The 18688-nt window shown below is 40.3% G+C and overlaps 1 protein-coding gene across 2 annotated transcripts in view; it reads left to right on the top strand.

The window, feature by feature from the left end:
• The first annotated feature begins 14982 nt into the window (after positions 1-14982).
• WDR17 (WD repeat domain 17) overlaps positions 14983-18688 on the top strand; it is a 105214-nt gene continuing 101508 nt past the window's right edge. Inside the window, exon 1 of one of the 2 annotated variants that reach the window (XM_035004297.1) lies at positions 14983-15150. The gene's annotated coding sequence lies outside the window, so the exon portion shown is untranslated. The remainder of the gene's footprint in view (positions 15151-18688) is intronic. The other variant, XM_035004298.1, reaches the window with a different exon arrangement.

Below are 18688 nucleotides of genomic sequence, written 5' to 3'. Positions count from 1 at the left end.
CCGGGACTCCAGGATCATGACCTGAGCCGAAGGCAGTCGCTTAACCAACTGAGCCACCCAGGTGCCCCTCCCCTTCCTTTTCTGAAATTCCACAGATTGATCCTGTGATAACACTTACCACGTTGTACGAGAGTTATTCTCATATTTCCATCACACAGAGTTAGCAGGCAAAGGGGCTCATGAAATGAAGAAGAATAGGATTCTTGGCAGTATAAAATCAGCCTGGATGAAAAACTGCGCATGTTGCTCGACATCTCCAAAATAAGCAAGAGGCCACTCTACGGCATTTCCTACTACATATGATATTATCATTCTGTTATTTTACAAAAACAGTTCCCAGTTATTTCACTTTAAATTTTCTAACAATTATTTCTGGGGAACCTGGATGTGTTCGTAAACCACCAGTTCCTTGGGATGGTGTTAAGAACAAACAACACAGGAAATTCTGTTTTATATATTTGTTTGATGCAAAAAGACAGCTGATGCTTAAGGGGATGTTTAATTCTGACAGTGGCTGGAATTTTAAAATGGCAACAAGGCCATTTAAAGCACACCACAGCAAACCGAAATATTTTCTACCAGCCCCTTCTTAAAGGACCTACACAATATCCTCCGGATTTTGACCTGACTTTGCTATTCAACAAAGAAGAGCAAAGGAAGTTTCTGGTGCACATTCTTCAGACAAATCTCCTTCCTACGTTCTATGACTCATACCAACCCCCCAAAACCCAATAACTTCTGATTATTACTATTCATTCCTAATTTCTCGAGCCAAAACAATCTCATAAATCGCTCTGTTCTTCCAAATGTGAGATAAGACTAAACTTAGCAATACATAATTTCAGCTTTTCTTGTATCTCTCTCTTCCTGGAAATCTTTTTGCATGAAAGCAACACTCAAATTACTTAGAATCCCGTAATTAGAGCTATTCCTCCTTGATGGCATAGGGCATTTCTATTAGACCAAGGCTGTGTGAGCTGGACCCTTTGCTTGAATGTTTCTCAAAAAGTCCTTCCTGAAGTGGGCCAGTTTCTTTCCGAATCCAAGGATAAGGAAAACTATTGTACATCACTTTGTAGGTGAGAAGACTGACCATCCAAGAGGCTGGTTAATTTGTTCAAGGTTGTACAAGCTTATAGCTATACAACTTGCAGAGAAAACGTCCCCTTTTCACTTCTGCTTGGACATCCACAAGACATTCGTGTAGCTAAGAGAAGAGCCTTCTCAGATACATTCCTAAGAAGTGGGTTTGTATATATATTTTGTTTGTTTCAATGCAAAAGACATTGGTACCAGTCAGATGATACATGGAAGGAGAAGGAGAAGTTCAGAGCTGGGGACTAAAGGGATTGCCAGTCCTGACAAAGGCTGGAATGTTTGCACAGCAACAATGCTGAGGCATCAACCAATTATATCAATGCATCTTGTGAAAACTAAAAGGGTCCATTTTGAAGGAATGGGGGAAGGAAGATGCAGGGGAAGAACCAAGGTACAAAACGCACAATGTCAAGTACTGATTCTACTGATGTGAGAAAAGGGGCCTTCTAACCAAGGGGACAGTTGGGGACAGACTCCTTAACAGTTTAGGTCAGAGTTTGCAAAACCACGTCCCTGCCATGGTCAAGCCCGGATGGTAACGAAGTTAAGGCAGCGGGGTATGAAAGGAAAGGGAGGGGCAGCAACTGGCCAAGAGGGAAGGCTGTCTCCTCTCGGGAGCCAGTAACTCAGCTCCAGTGGATGGCTGTCACCTGGGATAAGGGCCCCCCACTGCCAGGGCTCTGATTTGTGTAGAAGATGTGGTCCATATACACAATGGAATATTGCTCAGCCATCAGAAAGGATGAATACCCACCATTTGCATCGACATGGATAGAACTGGAGGGGATTATGCTAAGTGAAATAAGTCAAGCAGAGAAAGACAATTATCATAGGGTTTCACTCATATGTGGAACATAAGGAATAGCATGGAGGACCACAGGAGAAGGGAGGGAAAAATGAAGGGGGTGAAAATTAGAGGGCAGACAAACCATGAGAGACTATGGAGTCTGGGAACCAAACTGAGGGTTTCAGAGGGGAGGGGGGAGGGGGAGGGGGTAACAGGATGATGGATATTAAGGAGGGCACATGTTGTGATGGGCACTGGGTGTTATATGCAACTAATGAATCATTGAACACTACATCAAAAACTAATGATGTACTATACAGTGGCTAACTGAACATAATGAAAACAAGAAAGAAAAGCTGGAACGATGGAGTTTTACAGTAAAATCTCCTGATTTTTAAATGTTGCTCATTTTAAAACAAATTGGGGAAGGCTTTAAGTCAAACACAACACAAACGCTGGTCCCAACGAGCTTGCAACTGCTGTTTCCATTCTGCTGGCTCTGTTAATTGCTATTTGTCTTTAGAGGGCTGTGTGTACTCCCAAACAGGTTCCTTGCCAGTCTGTGTTTAATTTCTCAATGGCCCATTTGACAATCTGAAGAAAAGCGTGTACCTACCAACTATAATATGGGACGACCTTGAGGGGAACGGAGTGGGAGTGTTCATTTGGGCGGATATCATAATGAGATACTTAGAATGCCAGAGGTCTACACCAGCACAATGATTCTGCCATTGGAGCACTTTCCTCCCTCCTCCTCTTTTCCCTCCACCTGGGGACCCCAAAGAGCTATTATTATCCTAGAATGGTTATTTCTAACTTAGAGAAATGTTCTGATAGCAGAAGAGGGATGGATCCTGGGGTGAAAATAACCTCTATGAGTAAGAAGTGGATTCCTTGAATTGTGAGTGGAGAGCTTCATGGAAGAATATCCACCATTTGAATGAATATCCACCATTTGCATTAGAAGAAGGGGGTAATTTGATAAAGTAGCCATTACTGAGGAAGGAGCATCAAGGATAAGAACTTCAGTGTACCCATCAATCAAAACCCAAAGCCTGTAGAAGTTGTAACTTGAGCTCTTGGGTGGCTTTCATCTGGATGGTAAGAAGAGGCATATTGAGCATGCAGTTTGAAGTTGCTTCCTCCTACAGTATAGCTCCTTTGTTACACCAACCCTCCAGCAAGCTTGTTACACCAATTCGCTCAGCATGGGGCAGTGTTGCTGGGGCATAGGAAGGGATAGAAGCGTCAGAGGAACTCCATATTCACCCTCCTGCTTCTGGCTTCCGAAAAGGAGCACATCCGGTCAGGGGAACCATGCCCAGGTGTCCCACAATGGAATGACAAGTGATGGGAGAACTGGCAGACGGGCAACTTGGCAGGGTCCGAGGTACGACGTAATGCTCTATAAACATGCATGATACCAAGCAAGTTAACCCCTGGAAGAGGGGAGGACTAATGCTTGGGTGTTGTTGGTTTGGCTCTAAATAACTAGGAAGAATCACAGCTATCAGGATTCCTGTAACATTTCAGGGTTGGACAGGCAACAAGTCGTAACTGATTGTTGGTTTGAGTAGACCTTTATGAGTGAGCAAACACTCAGATGAAGGGGCTAGGGATCAAGTCTGGCCAGATGGGACTTCCATTTCCTTCAGGACAGCCAATAAAAGAGAAAGCACCTGCTACCTTTACTAAGGATGCCATAGTGCCACCTAGTGGCAACTCCGAATTATCACTTAAAAATCACTAGAAAAGACCTGAACAGACACTTCTCCAAAGACATACAAATGGCTAACAGACACACGAAAAAATGTTCAACATCACTAGCCATCGGGGATATTCAAATCAAAACCTCAATGAGATACCACCTTACACCAGTTAGAATGTCAAAAATTAACAAGACAGGAAACAACTGTTGATGAGAATGTGGAGAAAGGGGAACCCTCTTACACTGTTGGTGGGAATGCAAGCTGGTGCAGCCACTCTGGAAAACAGTATGGAGGTTCCTCAAGATGTTAAAAATAGAGCTACCCTATGACCCAGCAATTGCACTACTAGGTATTTCCCCCAAAGACACAGATGTAGTGAAAAGAAGGGCCAGATGCACCCAATGTTCACAGCAGCAGTGTCCGCAATAGCCAAACTGTGGAAGGAGCCGAGATGCCCTTCAACAGATGAATGGATAAAGAAGATGTGGTCTATATATACAATTGAATATTACTCAGCCATCAGAAAGGATGAATATCCACCATTTGCATCGACGTGGTTGGAACTGGAGGGGATAATGCCAAGTGAAGTAAGTCAAGCAGAGAAAGACAATTACCATGTGGTTTCCCTCATATGTGGAACATAAGGAATAGCGTGGAGGACATTAGGAGAAGAAAGGGAAAAATGAAGGGGGGGAAATCGGAGGGGGAGAGGAACAACGAGAGGCTTTGGACTCTGGGAACCAAACTGAGGGTTACAGAAGGGAGGGGGTGGGGGGATGGGGTAGCAGGGTGATGGGTATTAAGGAGGGCACACGTGGTGATGAGCACTGGGTGTATATGCAACTAATGAATTGTTGAACACTACATCAAAAACTAATGATGTATTGTATGCCAGCTAATTGAACATAATAAAAATAAAAATAAATAAATAAACAATTTTAAAAATCTAAAAATAGAAAAATGAGGATTGTCCTGATAACCTATCATTCTTTCAGACAATGTTAGAAACCTTATTTTTAAACTCCATACCTTAACCAAACTAGGAATCTCCAGGATTTTTTTTATTATTATTGAGATTAATATGTTTCCCACTATATATAACTATAATATACTCTACTTGTTCACTCACCAAAAAATGAACCACTGTCAATTTGACAATCAAGATTTTGGAATAGTGGTGGTGAATAAATAAACTAAAATTCTCTTTTAATGCTTTGGTGGCTACTAGATGATTCTAGTTTACAATCATGCCTATGTGCTATTTTAAGTTCTGTCTTAAATACTATTTCAGTCCTCTGATGCCCTGAGATTTTCTTTGTTACCCTAGAGAAACTGCATGTGATGTTTGTTAGGAATCAATCAAGTCAGTTAAAGTCTACACATTTGTCACCTCTATGAGTATAAATGCATGCCCAAATATCACCAAAACATGCTGTTGAAAAGACAATAAAAATCTATACATGGACTATAGCCCATCCTCCTGGCTGGCTAATTCTAACCCCATTTGTTGTCTTTGAGCTGTTTTGCACTTCTTTTTTTTTTTTTTTTTAAAGATTTTATTTATTTATTTGACACAGAGAGAGAGATAGCGAGAGCAGGAACACAAGCAGGGGGAATGGGAGAGGGAGAAGCAGGCTTCCCGCCGAGCAGGGAGCCCGATGTCAGACTCTATCCCAGGAACGTGGGATCATGACCTGAGCCCAAGTCAGACGCTTAACGACTGAGCCACCCAGGCGCCCTGCACTTCTTTTTAAATTGTAGGTAACTGATAGGTCTAAAGTATGTCCTCTCTGGTAAGGATATAACTGACTTCCTTCTCCCTCCTCAAAACGCATTTTTTGCCTCCGTTTGAAATTCATTTCAATATTTTTTTTACACACTATGTAAATTTTAATGCTCTGAATTTTCCTTTGAACTGGTTATAACATCTACCTGGCTCCCTCCTGTTTGAATAAAATTCTTAAAACTGGGGAAGTGTCATATAATTCAATAACAAATTTCTCAACATTAACCATGTTTTCAAGAAGTGGAGGGAAAAGTCCCTTTGTGTATCAAGAACAACTAGACTAAAATGCTCTGACAATTGAAGCATTACAGACTACTTATAAATTGATCCCTAAGGATCTTGCCTCATGATCACTAAGTTTCAACTTAAAAATGAGGTATGTTTCAGTACAAGGGTTTGAAAAGCTAAATACACCCACCTTCTCAAGTTTTAACTTAGCAAATATAAATTTTAAACTGTAAACATTAATTTAACAAAGCAATTTTTTTTAAAGATTTTATTTATTTATTTGACAGAGAGAGACACAGCGAGAGAGGAAACACAAGCAGGGGGAGTGGGAGAGGGAGAAGCAGGCTTCCCACCGAGCAGGGAGCCCGATGTCAGACTCCATCCCAGGAACGTGGGATCATGACCTGAGCACAAGTCAGACGCTTAACGATTGAGCCACCCAGGCGCCCCAACAAAGCAATTTATGTAAGTAGCAAATATTAGATATTCACTGACTTGCTTGTTAGGCGTTCAGGGTAGATTTGCTTATTTACTAATTTACTTTGCCCGCTCTACTTTTGAGAAAAAAAAATCAAGATTAACTTCTTTAGAAGAGGATTTGAATCAGTTGCTTTCTTATTTCTTTTTCGATTTTTAAAAACCCAAGATTATAATACAGTTGTGGAATCGGAATGGCATAGGGACAAGGGAGTGTGGAAAAACAATATGTAAAAAAAAAGGACATACTTTTTATTAATTTAAACTGTTGTGCTCTTAGAAAAATATATCTAGGTAATAAAATCAACCAATGTATCAGTTTGCATCCAGAAAAATTCAATGTAACATATATTGTTTTCATCCTTACTGGAGTATATATTCAGAGCCTTTTCAGGTTGTATGTGTGTGTGTGTGGTTTAGTTTGGTTTTTGTTTTTTGTTTTTTGTTTTTGTTTTTGTTTTTTGGCAAGATGGCTATGATTGGGAATACAGTAACACAGAAGAAATCCTCTGAGGTATAATTTTAGAATCGCTCTCCAAAAGCATAGCTAAAGGAAATTTGGCCATGTGCTGAACAAATTTTCTGGGTGCTAGATTTTTACTTATTGTTTATGATCTTAAGCATTTTTAAAACAGGTAAACAATTATCAAGAGCCCTTCAACCTGGTGTCACTAAAGATTAAAATTGTGGATTAAAAATGTTGGCAGTCATCTCTAGAACCAGAAAGCTTTGTCTTAGGGGCGAAAGTCTTCTGAGATATTTTCAGCAAATTGCTTCATCCGGGACTCCCGTTCATAGCAACATCTTGTCTTGTTTTCATAGAGAAATGGTCTAACATATTTTCCAGAACCAGAAGTCTGAGCTTTGCTTTATTTTGCTTGGGCTTAGTCTGTCACACTGCATCAGGGTATTATATATACTTCTTCAATGTTATTTATAAAGTTTGATAAATTTTATCAAATACATAGAGAGCAAAATACACATTACACACACACACATGAATTGAGTGCCCATATTAGGAATTTTAGATTTAGGGAGTCATAATGTTTATCTCAGATAAAAGTTTCCTGTACCGGAGGGCCAGGGTGACTCAGAGGGTTAAACGTCTGCTTTTGGCTCAGGTCAAGATCTCAGGGTCCTGGGATTGAGCCCCGTGTAGGTCTCCCTGCTCAGTGGGGAGTCTGCTTCTCCCTCTACCCCCCCTTACCTCGTGCTCTCTCTCTCGCTCTCAAATAAATAAAATCTTTAAAAAAAGTTTCCTTTACCTTCTACCAAAAAATATGTCCATACAAGCTGAAAATATATTATTATTTAAAAGAAACATGGCAAAATGAAGGGTATAAACTCAGGTGATTGTCCAAGAAAAGAATAGTTTTACTCATGTTTCTATCAACTTCCAATACTCAATGCAAATATATGTTCAAACAGTATCTCCCATTTTTCTAAAGAAATTTATTCACATAATTTTCCTTCAATCTGATGGGCCAACTGTATACTACTGGACATTTCAATATTAACTGTGGACAAATAGGTATTTGCCAAGGTCCATAGTAATTATCAAGATAAAATTTACACACAGTGAAGTGTGGCTTTCACACAGTGGTGGTGGATTTGGAGCATAGCAGAGGGGTCATCTCCCCTTTATGTTCCCCAGAGCTGGAGATGAGTGGCACATTTTCAAGACCATGCTAGATAAAAGGATAGATAGAAAGACAGATGGAGAGCGCTGTGAATCGTGCAAGACTGTTGAATCTCAGATCTGTACCTCTGAAACAAATAATGCAATATATGTTAAGAAAAAAAAGAAGAAGAAGAAGAAGGTAGCAGGAGGGGAAGAATGAAGCGGGGGAAATCGGAGGGGTGGACGAACCATGAGAGACGATGGACTCTGAAAAACAAACTGAGGGTTCTAGAGGGGAGGGGGGTGGGAGGATGGGTTAGCCTGGTGGTGGGTATTGAGGAGGGCACGTTCTGCATGAAGCACTGGGTGTTAGGCACAAACAATGAATCATGGAACACTACATCTAAAACTAATGATGTAATGTATGGGGATTAACATAACAATAAAAAAGTAAAAAAAAAAAAAGAAAGACAGATGGATACGTAGACAGATGGCTTTAGAAACACCAAGAATCATCATGCACTGTTGAAGTCACATCTTTAGACATATTTAAGGAGTTGCCAGTGGTGTACTAATAAACATTTAACAACTAGCTTTCTGGAAAAAAAAAAAAAGCAATGTGTACATAGACACATGTATATAAATTTACTGTAAGTTTTGCTGATATAAAGGGTGTGTTGCATGCAATTTACACACAGTACAATATGCAATATTCTTTATTTTATATTCCATGTAGCTAATTGATTTTCACAGGATTCTTTCATTAAATTTTACTAAACTCTTCTCTTCATAGCCAACTTATGGCTGCAATTGACAAATGAACACAGTGACTTATAGCTGACTCTAAAGCTGATTAATATTTTTCTTTATGCTAATGAGTAAGTCAAAAGCAAAACAATGAAGGCTTGTTCATCATTCACCTTAGCAACTTCTTAGCTATATTGGATAATAGTTTTTGAATATTGGAAGCAGAGTTCCTCAATTTTTTGTGCTATTTACAGTGTAACAACTATAAACACATCCCACTTTATTTTTTTTAAGATTTTATTTATTTATTTATTCGACAGAGAGAGAGAGAGAGGGAGAGAGAGCACAAGCAGGGGGAGCAGCAGGCAGAGGGAGAGGGAGAAGCAGGCTCCCTGCTGAGCAGGGAGCCCCATGCGGGGCTCGATCCCAGGACCTCGAGATCATGACCTGAGCTGAAGGCAGAAGCTTAACCCACTGAGCCACCCAGGTGCCCCAACACAGTCCACTTTAAGGTTGAATTGCATTGTTGATATTTTCCCCATCACTTTCTTAAGTTTATACCACGGATTGGCAGATAGCCTGTACGTCAAATCCAGCTGCCTCCTGTTTTTGTAAAGTTTTTTCGAGACACAGCCACATCCATTCATTTATGTATTATCTGACGGCTTCTGAGCTATAGTAGCAGAACTGAGTAGTTGAGATAGAGATTGCACAACTTGCAAAGCCTAGACAATTTACTACCCGGCTCTTTACAAAAACAGTTTTCTGATTCCCAGAATAAACCACCACTTACCAAGAGAACTTTCTGTGATAATTAAACCCTTCTTTATCTGTGCTGTTTAATATGGTGGCCACTTAACCATGTGACCATTGAGCACTTGAAATGGGGCCGTTGTGATTGAAGAGCTAAGGTTTTCATTCTATTGAAATTAATTTAAATTTAAATAACCATATTTTGCTAGTAGATACTATGTTGCACATTGTAGGTCTGACAGTCAACAAAACTGTGAACCACACCCTGATTGTAGCATTTGCTCATTTCTGGAGTGTGACCTCCATTGGGGCCAATTTCAAGCCATCAGTGTGCTATCATTGAATGACAGGGTGGGAAGAAATACACATTATGTTGTATTTCTACCACACAGACATGACATAAATAACCTCAAAAGCATAGATAAAAGTAAAATATTAAGAAATAACTTAATGGAAGGAATTGATGAGTTTTGAGTATTGCTTTGTTTCTAATAAAATTTTTAAATTATAAGTTTGTATCATTTACTTTTTTTTTTTTAAGATTTTATTTATTTATTTGAGACAGAGAGAATGAGATACAGAGAGCATGAGAGGGAGGAGGGTCAGAGGGAGAAGCAGACTCCCCGCGGAGCAGGGAGCCGATGCGGGACTCCATCCCGGGACTCCAGGATCATGACCTGAGCCGAAGGCAGTCGCTCAACCAACTGAGCCACCCAGGCGCCCTGTATCATTTACTTTTAAGAGTGGTTGTGTTTAACAAGGGGTGGCAAAAATCCTGAAAAACATTAGTAGTTGTCTCCCCAGAGCTAGTACAATCTGGCTTTAGCAGCCTACTGAGGGAGCATACCATGTGCTTTACTACTATACGTAAATTAAATTGAACCAAAAAGATATTAAGGACCTAAGGTGAGTGAAAGAGAATACTGAAAAAGTGCGTTCGTCTGAAACTCATTTGTGAAAGTGGATATACTGCCAAAAAAGGCATTTCCAGCTGTGGGAAGAACAATGTGTTACAGAAGAATGGAACCAACAGAATATGGCTTTATAACCTAGGGTTGTGGATCCTTGGAAGGATTTCAGAAGGTGATCCCTCTGAAATCACAGGCAAATTTTATGTGACTATACAAAAAACATTTTCCTGGGAATAAGTCAACCTTTCTGGGGTGTTGGGGAATCATGATTTTGAGAATTTTAATACTGAAGGGGCTAGCCTCACTGCAAAATTTGATCAACACATTTGAGAATTACATATAACGAGTTGGGGCTGAAACCATAAGCCTCCTGGATCTCAAGACTGAAGCAGGTAAACGCAGATGAGAGTTGGCGCTAGCTGAGAAACAGAGCCTAGGGTGCTCATATGAGTCTAGGGCAGGAGTCAGACTCACCACTTTGAAACTACTGAAGAATTCATCAATCAAAACATTGTACCGAGTGATTTGTATAAAATTCAGTACAGAGGGACAACAGGAAAAGATAGGAAAAGAAAAAGTGATAAAGACATATGCTCGGTACATTTGACAACTCTATTATAGGTCCCCTTGAAATTTAGAAGAGGGAAACAGGATAAATATTGAAGTGAATAATAACTGGGAATTCTTCACAATTGAAGATTTGGAGAGATATTTGCAATGGATATATCGAAAAAAGATTAACACCCCAACTATTTAAAAAATGACGAATCAATAAGGAAAAGTTAAACAAGTAAGGAAAAATAATCAAAGGAAATGAACAATTTATAAACAGGAAAAGATGTTCCATTTCAACAAATTTAGGAAATACGTATTTAAATCATAAGAAGATGCCACTTTATTAGATTAAAAACACTGAAAAAATGATCTTGGTGAGGATATGGAGCAGGAAAAACATTTATATACTGCTGGTTATAGCATAAATGGAGAAGGTACACATGTATTATGACTCAGCAAACCCACTTGGTGGTCTGAGAAACTCATAGACAAGCACACATACAAGGAGATTCACTGCATTTTTGCAATACGGAAAAGTTCACACAACTTAAACACTCAATAGATAGATAAATACATTGTGACGATATATTTGTATGCCGAGATCCATATCAATCAAAATGAACAAACTGTAACCATACATACCAATATATATATAAAATTTAAAAAATAATGACAGGAAATAATTTAGAATATATGTAAATTTGTTAGTTACATCTAATTAGATCAGTGTAATCCAATGACAAGAGAAAAAAAAGTATGATTTTACTTTATCCGCATTGTGTTATTTTTTTAAGGAAAGACTTGAAACAAATATGACAGAAGCCTACAATTTATTAAATGCAAATGTTTATTGTAGTGTTCTCTGTATTTTCTTCTTTAAAAACTTTATAATTTAAAAATTTTTAAAAAATTCAATCAATATTATTCTGGAGATAAAATCTCAAATTTTATGCAATTATTGGTTAATTAATTTTAAGCCATTTTGGTACCTCATAAAGTCCAAAGAGTGATGTTAGATAGGTAATACATTTAATAATAACAGAAATGCTCATTTTAAATATACGTAATATATATACACATTAAGAGCAAAATTATGGAAATATATTTTTAAAAAACTGTTTCAATTTTTAAAAGTGTGTTTGCATACAGTAAGCTTTTAAGTATTCAGTTCTCTAGGTAATTGATATACAGTTGGATCACCTTTTTTTGTCACACTTGTTTCTGTTCTCTTACCATTTTTACATAAAGAATAGTGTGAGGGGCACCTGGGTGGCTCAGTCAGTGAGTTCAGTCGTGAGATCACGCCCCACATCAGGCTCCATGCTCAAAGTAGAGTCTGTTTGAGATTCTCTCTCTCCCTCTCCCTCTGCCCCACCTCAGCACGCGCTCTCTCTCAATAAATAAATCTTTAAAAAAACAAACAAAACTAGTGTGAAAGGGCTTTTTTTATTAAAAAGTGACTCTGAAGCCTTTTGGCTTAATTTTCCAAAAATTTAAGTTTAAAAAGTCCTTCCTGGTTGGTTTTTTATTTAGAATATCCACTAAAAAGACAGTAGCCACTGTTCGCATAGAACATGCCTAGCCTTGAAGATGAAGTGAACAGACTCACTCGATTCCCCTAATCACTCTGCTTTAAATTTCATCCTGAAGAACTCTGTGTACTCTAAGTGTTAAGAACTAATGACTGCCCCGAACCTGCCAGTCAGCCTGAGTGACTGACGAGTTTTTTGGAACTTGTGTGATAAGAGCATCACATTCAATATTTGTTGAATAAAGAATGAAAATCAGAGGAAAGAGATCTTTTCCTTAGGAATTAGGTTGTATCGTTTCTCTGGGTTCTTGATCTAACTATATCTGCGATTGTTTAAACTTCCCTTTTATTTTATTTATTTTTTTTAAAGATTGTTATTTATTTATTTGAGAGAGAGAAAGTGAGAGACAGAGCCGGAGAGGGGGAGGGACAGAGGGAGAAGCAGACTCCCCACTGAGCAGGGAGCCCCATGCGGGGCTCGATCCCAGGACCCCGGGATCATGACCTGAGCCGAAGGCAGGCGCTTAACCGACTGAGCCACCCAGGTACCCCTAAATTTCCCTTTTAAAACTAACGAACCAAATCACAGAAAAGGGAGAAGCGTACTTGACTGAGAATCAGGGCTCATGACATCAATTCTGCTACTAACAGCTGTATGACCTTGACAAATTCTGTAACTTTCCAGGCCTCAGCACCTTCATCTTTAAACTGTGAATGCATAACCAGATAATTTCTAATGTTTCATTTGCTTTCATGGTTCTTAACGGGAGGGTTGGAGCAATTTTGAATAAATGAGACATAAAAGACTTTTCTATCCAACTAATGGGCCAAGCTAGACATTTTGTCTTTGACGAATCTTTCTCTCCATGTGTATTATCGACTATTTAGCACTGGCCGCAGCAAATATCAGTCATAAATGAAAATGATAGTCTATTCTCCCAGAAGTGTTTCTTATCGTTTTCCCTCTTCATCATTCTTATTTTTATTGTCTTAATTCAGGCCATTAGCATCTTTTCCATGAACTACTGCATTTTCTCCTAATCCATCATGCTTTCATTTTTCTATACACTTTTTTACCTCCTACATTTCCAGGGTATCCTTCCTCAAGCCCTGATCTTAGGGGTTAGAGTCTAATATAAACAGGAAGTCCAGTATCCTCCTCAATCTGGGTGTCTTATTTTTCCAGTTTAATCTTTTGCTAATTTCTCTCTTCCCTCATATCCTTAGATACCCACTCTCACTTCCTCCCAGGCAAGGCAATCAAGTCAGTCATTTAAATCAGTCATGCGTTTCCCCCATTTTGTGCTTTTGGCCATGCTGTCCCCGCTCCATAGTCTGCTCCCCTTCTCCTTCAGGTGAAATCTATTTATTACGTTCCTGTTCAAACATCACTTTTTTTTTTTTTTAGATTTTATTTACTTATTTGAGAGAAAGAGAGAGAGCATGCATGCGAGTAAGCACGAGCAAGGAGCAGAGGCCGAGGGAGAAGCAGGCTCCCCACTGAGCAGGGAGCCCCATGCAGGGCTCCATCCCAGGACCCAGGATCATGACCTGAGCCGAAGGCAGACGCTTAACTGACTGGATCACCCAGGCGCCCCTCGACCATCACTCTTATTGCAAGTTTCTCTGAATACACTGGGAGAAAACGTCTCCCTCCTAGAGTCCTCACAGAGGACTTCTATACAACCGTATTTCAGAACCTACGTTGAATTACACTTCGTTGTTGCCCTCTCTACTTTCTCTGGTAGATCATGTGCTAATTTATTTATCCATTCATCAGTTATTGAAGATCTGCTATTCATCAAGCACTTTGTTAGAATGTAGGCAAGAGTTTGTAAGAATGGATTCCAGCTTTTAAGCAAGTGTATTGTCTATGTGGAGAGGCAACTTCTAGGTAAATTTTAATTTGCAAAACAGAATGTTAGGTGCTGTGGTAGGGTACGGTCTGCAGAGAATACTTTGGAAGAAAAGAGGAGAAAAATCTACGGCACAGACGGGTAGGGATTATGTCCAGAGACTTTCCCTGGTTGGAGAACTAGTTTATTAATTTATTAACTATCCAGAGTCTGACATATAATTAAAGCTCCATAAATGTTCTTAAGTACATTTTGTTCCGAATGTATGAAGGCTCGTTTTCTCCAGTGTGTTTGATAAAGGCTGTAAGTAGTGAAGGTATTTCAGAGATACGAAGAAATTATGAATGACAGTACCAAGCATTTCCACAAGGAAAATGTTAGTTTTGCACACACTGAAGGCAGGTGTATTAACTACACATAACTCCACTCATAAAGACGAATAGTTGCCTCCAAAGGAGTCTCGCACCGAGCTACCTGAGCCCAATCAGCCAATAATGAGGTGCAGGAGAAACAGCATTCTACACTCATTCGCATTCCAGGTGAAGACAGCTCAAGCCGGGTGCAGCCCGCCTCTCAAGGAGGCTCGGCGCCCTCCTCCACGCCGCCCAAGGAGACGGCGTGGGTTGCTGTATATTCGACTCATTTTCCCGGAAAGTGCAGACGCAGTCGGTGCAACGCGGCAGGTTATGGGAACGCTGGTGGTTCACCGCTTTCCTCCACTTGGAGCCTCACGGGAAACCCTGAGCAGCCCCGCCCAATGCCTGGGCGCCGGGTCCTCCGCGCAGACTCCCCGTTGCCAGGTAACCAACCTCCGGCACACACCGCCCACCCGCCGGGCGCTCCAATCAGGGACCGCGTGCCCGTCACGTGGCCCGCCGGGAGTGCCCAGCAGAGCCCGGGCGCTCGCTCCGGCGCTCGGAGCCGCCTCCCCGCCCCACGCAAGCCGCGGTCCGGCCGCCCCGCCGCGGGAGCCCGACGCACGCAGCGGGGGAGCAGCGGGGCAGGCCGGGGAGCGCGCGGGCCGTGCTCGCGCCGCCGCGCCCGCTTCAGCACCTTCGGCTGTCCGCCGGCGCGGTGGCCGCCTCCTCCAGGTAAGGAGCCCGCGGGGCGCCGGGGGAGAGCGGGCGGGCGCAGGCGTAATGAGGGTCTCGGAAGCGGCGCGGCGTCGCGGGAACGGGCGCGGTCCCGGGCTTTGCGCGCGACGTGCCCGCCGCGTGAATCCCCGGAGTTTTAGGGCCGCGCACCTGCTCGTCACGAGGCGCGACCGGCCCCCAACGTGTATGTATCTGAGCTGCCCCTGGAGTGTGGACTGTCCATTATTCTAACTTTTGAGAGAGACATTCTGATTTTTAGGGTTATTGAGTATATGCATGCCCGGAGTCTGGATTGTAGGCCCGCCAGGCACTTCTGTGTAGATTTCCCACCGCTTTGAAGATGGTCTTAATAGGCAGGTTGTACCAAGAAGGCTTTGAGTGAGATGGAAGTGTGTTGCGGAAAAAACAGTATTGAATGGGAGAAGCATAGGATGTGGTAAATCATAAAAATACAATCTTAACTGTTTTTCTATACACAACCCCCCCCCCCAGATTTTTGCAGGCACATATTAAAAGGAGCAAAATTTAAGCTGACTTTTTAAATTTACTATATTAAAAGCAATTGATTTGAATGAAAGTGAGTGATCACTTTGTGTACCAAAACTTCCCCACTTGTTTTTGCAACTTCTGCTGATTGATTAATTGGAGCCTTTTTATTTTTTTAAACTTTTTTTTTTTTTAAGATTTTATTTATTTATATGAGAGAGAGAGAGCACATGAGAGGGGGGAGGGTCAGAGGGAGAAGCAGACTCCCCGCCGAGCAGGGATCCCGATGCGGGACTCGATCCAGGGACTCCAGGATCATGACCTGAGCCGAAGGCAGACGCCGAACCGACTGAGCCACCCAGGCACCCACCCACCTTTTTTTTTTAAAGATTTTATTTATTTGACAGAGAGAGAGAGAGCGAGAGCAGGAACACAAGCAGGGGGAGTGGGAGAGGGAGAAGCAGGCTTCCTGCTGAGCAAGGAGCCCGATGCGGGGCTCGATCCCAGGACCCTGGGATCATGACCTGAGCTGAAGGCAGGCGCTTAACGCCAGAGCCACCCAGGCGCCCCTAATTGGAGTCTTTAACAAGGGTTAAAGAGAGAGATTATGTTTCTGAATCTTGCACTATTTCAGAAATACCCCTCAGAGGAACTCCTTTTCCCCTACCAATTTTTATAACCAAAGTTACAAGCCCTTCTTGAATATTTTAAGTAATGTAACATCAGGTAAGAAAAGGGTTTCCTTTAGGTTTTCTCTACAGAGTAAATTCTTTGGGGAACTTCTAAAATTCTTTTTAGGTATCCGTATCTCTCGGTCACAAATGTGTCTCCAGGAATGGTCTCATCAACAGTGAGAGAATAATCTCCGTGTGATTATCACAGAACACAGCAGGTTTGGGATATTCTCACTACCCTGCTTGAGGGCAGCTGATGCTGCACTTACGGTGATTACAACCACTATGGAAAAAGCACTTTTTTATGTTCTTTTGAGATTCTGTCTCACTGGCTTAAGAGTGCAAGAAAATGGGCATAGTTATGTCTTATCTGGGTGAAGGCAGAAATCTGAGACAAGTGGTCTGACAGTCTTTACTGTTCTATGATCTAAAATTAAAATAGGAATGAAGTGACTATGAAAAATTGTCAGTTAACTCAAAATTTTGCGAAACATACTTTAGTGGATTGTCTAGAGATTAATGTCACAAACGCTAGTTTTAGATCATTGCATTAAGAGTTCTTGAGAAGTCTTCTCTATTGGAATAAACCAGTGGTCTATTTCAAAGGTCATACATGGAAAGAAAAATCCTCTTTCTTTCATTCATTCTTTCATTCTTTCTTTCTGAACAGCCCAAAATATAATGGGCGCTGTGTTTATTTTTTATATGCAACATAAAAAATCATATATTTAAGTGAGCTCCATAAACTATATTAAAATGGTTCATTGAATGTTATTACATTGATTTGATTTTTTTCTCCTGTGCTAATGTTTATAGAAATAGTAAAGAACGTGGGTATCTCTGGGGAAAAAAAATCAAATATATTTACCCGAAAGTTTAAAAGTTCTTCATTTGTTATTACTACATATTGGTGTACTAAAATTTTTGTCGTTCATTACATAATAAGTCCATATATTAGAAAGCCACAAATTAATTTAGCTTAGGAAAAAAATGTTTTTAAATCCCCTGCTCCCAGTAGAGGGACTATGAGAGCTGGAATGTTTTTGTTGTTTTCTCTAGCCTCTATCTGTAGCCCTCAGCTTGGGCATAGAGTAGCCAGTGGGAGTGTTTAAATCACTCAGAGAATTAGGAACAGTTGTATTTTTCTTTGTTTTACCCTGATAGATACTAGAAGTCCAACATAAATGATTGGGTTATCACAATCAATAGAATTTGTTCAAATTCTCCAGATTAATTCTTTTTTTTTGCCTAACCTCTGAAATGAAGACTAAAATGAAATTCAAACAATTTTGAAGGATTCACATTTCCTTCCTATATTCCAGAATTTACTTAAAATCTAGTATATTCCAGAAAGGTAACAGTTTATCAGATTACTGAATAACCAGTTTACTCAGCCATTCATGGTAATGATGTATATATAAGCTTTACTACTACTTCGTAGAATTGACGAATTATCTCCATTTATATTTCGTGTATCTATTCTACTTAGCAGATTGAAAGATTAGAGTGAAGTCATACAGTTTTTAGTGTGTTTTCAGGAACAGAGTATTTTAATCCGTAAGAATCATATTAGGAATTTGGGAGGGGTTTCTTTATTAACTCCGATGCCTTCTTTTCTTTTGTATCAGAAACATATTAAACTAAGAATTGGTTGGCTCTTTTCAACTTTCAAGACTCGCTGTGTTCTGTGATAATCACATGGAGATTCTTCTCTCACTGTTGATGAGACCATTCCTGGAGATTTGTGAGCAAGAAATGAGATGTGGATGCCTGAAGAGAATTTGAGAAACTCCCCCAAAGAATTTATAGAGAAATAAAACCTAAAGCAAAATCTTTTTTCTTACCTGAGGTTACTTAAAATGTTCAAGAAGGACTTGTAACTTTGGTTACAAATATTGGTAGGGACATATTTTAAAATGACCAGCTTTGACCTGTGCCTTTATATATCGAAAGAGAATATCTCATCATGATTGATTAGAAACATTTCAAAAGTTGTAATGGTGAAACCTGAGCTGTCACATTAGGGGAGAGGGTTCAGGTTGTTTTTACCTGATTTCAATGACTAGAAAAAAACTAGATCTATAACTGAAGAAAAATTCAAACATTTGAAATAGGCTAGACTTTGTAGAAAAGGCAGCCTACATTTGAAACTGTAGGTGGCCCTTGTCATGCAAATGTCACATCATCAGCTGCTTGAGTGAATTTAAAAACCAATAACGATAGAAGTCTTGCTTTTTAATACTTTACATGCATGTCCCCAGTGTGATTTTCTAGCCTAGTTACCTCTTAAAACTCTGGAATTCTGCATTTTAATTACATATATACATACACACACACACTAGACAGTAATACAAATCTTCTACGTAAGATCATAT

This window comes from Mirounga leonina, unplaced genomic scaffold, assembly GCF_011800145.1.
Source record: "Mirounga leonina isolate KUSES-001 unplaced genomic scaffold, KU_Mleo_1.0 Mir_128, whole genome shotgun sequence".
NCBI lineage: Eukaryota > Metazoa > Chordata > Mammalia > Carnivora > Phocidae > Mirounga > Mirounga leonina.
Note: the sequence above shows the minus strand (reverse complement) of the source record. Positions and strands in the feature narration are given on the sequence as shown.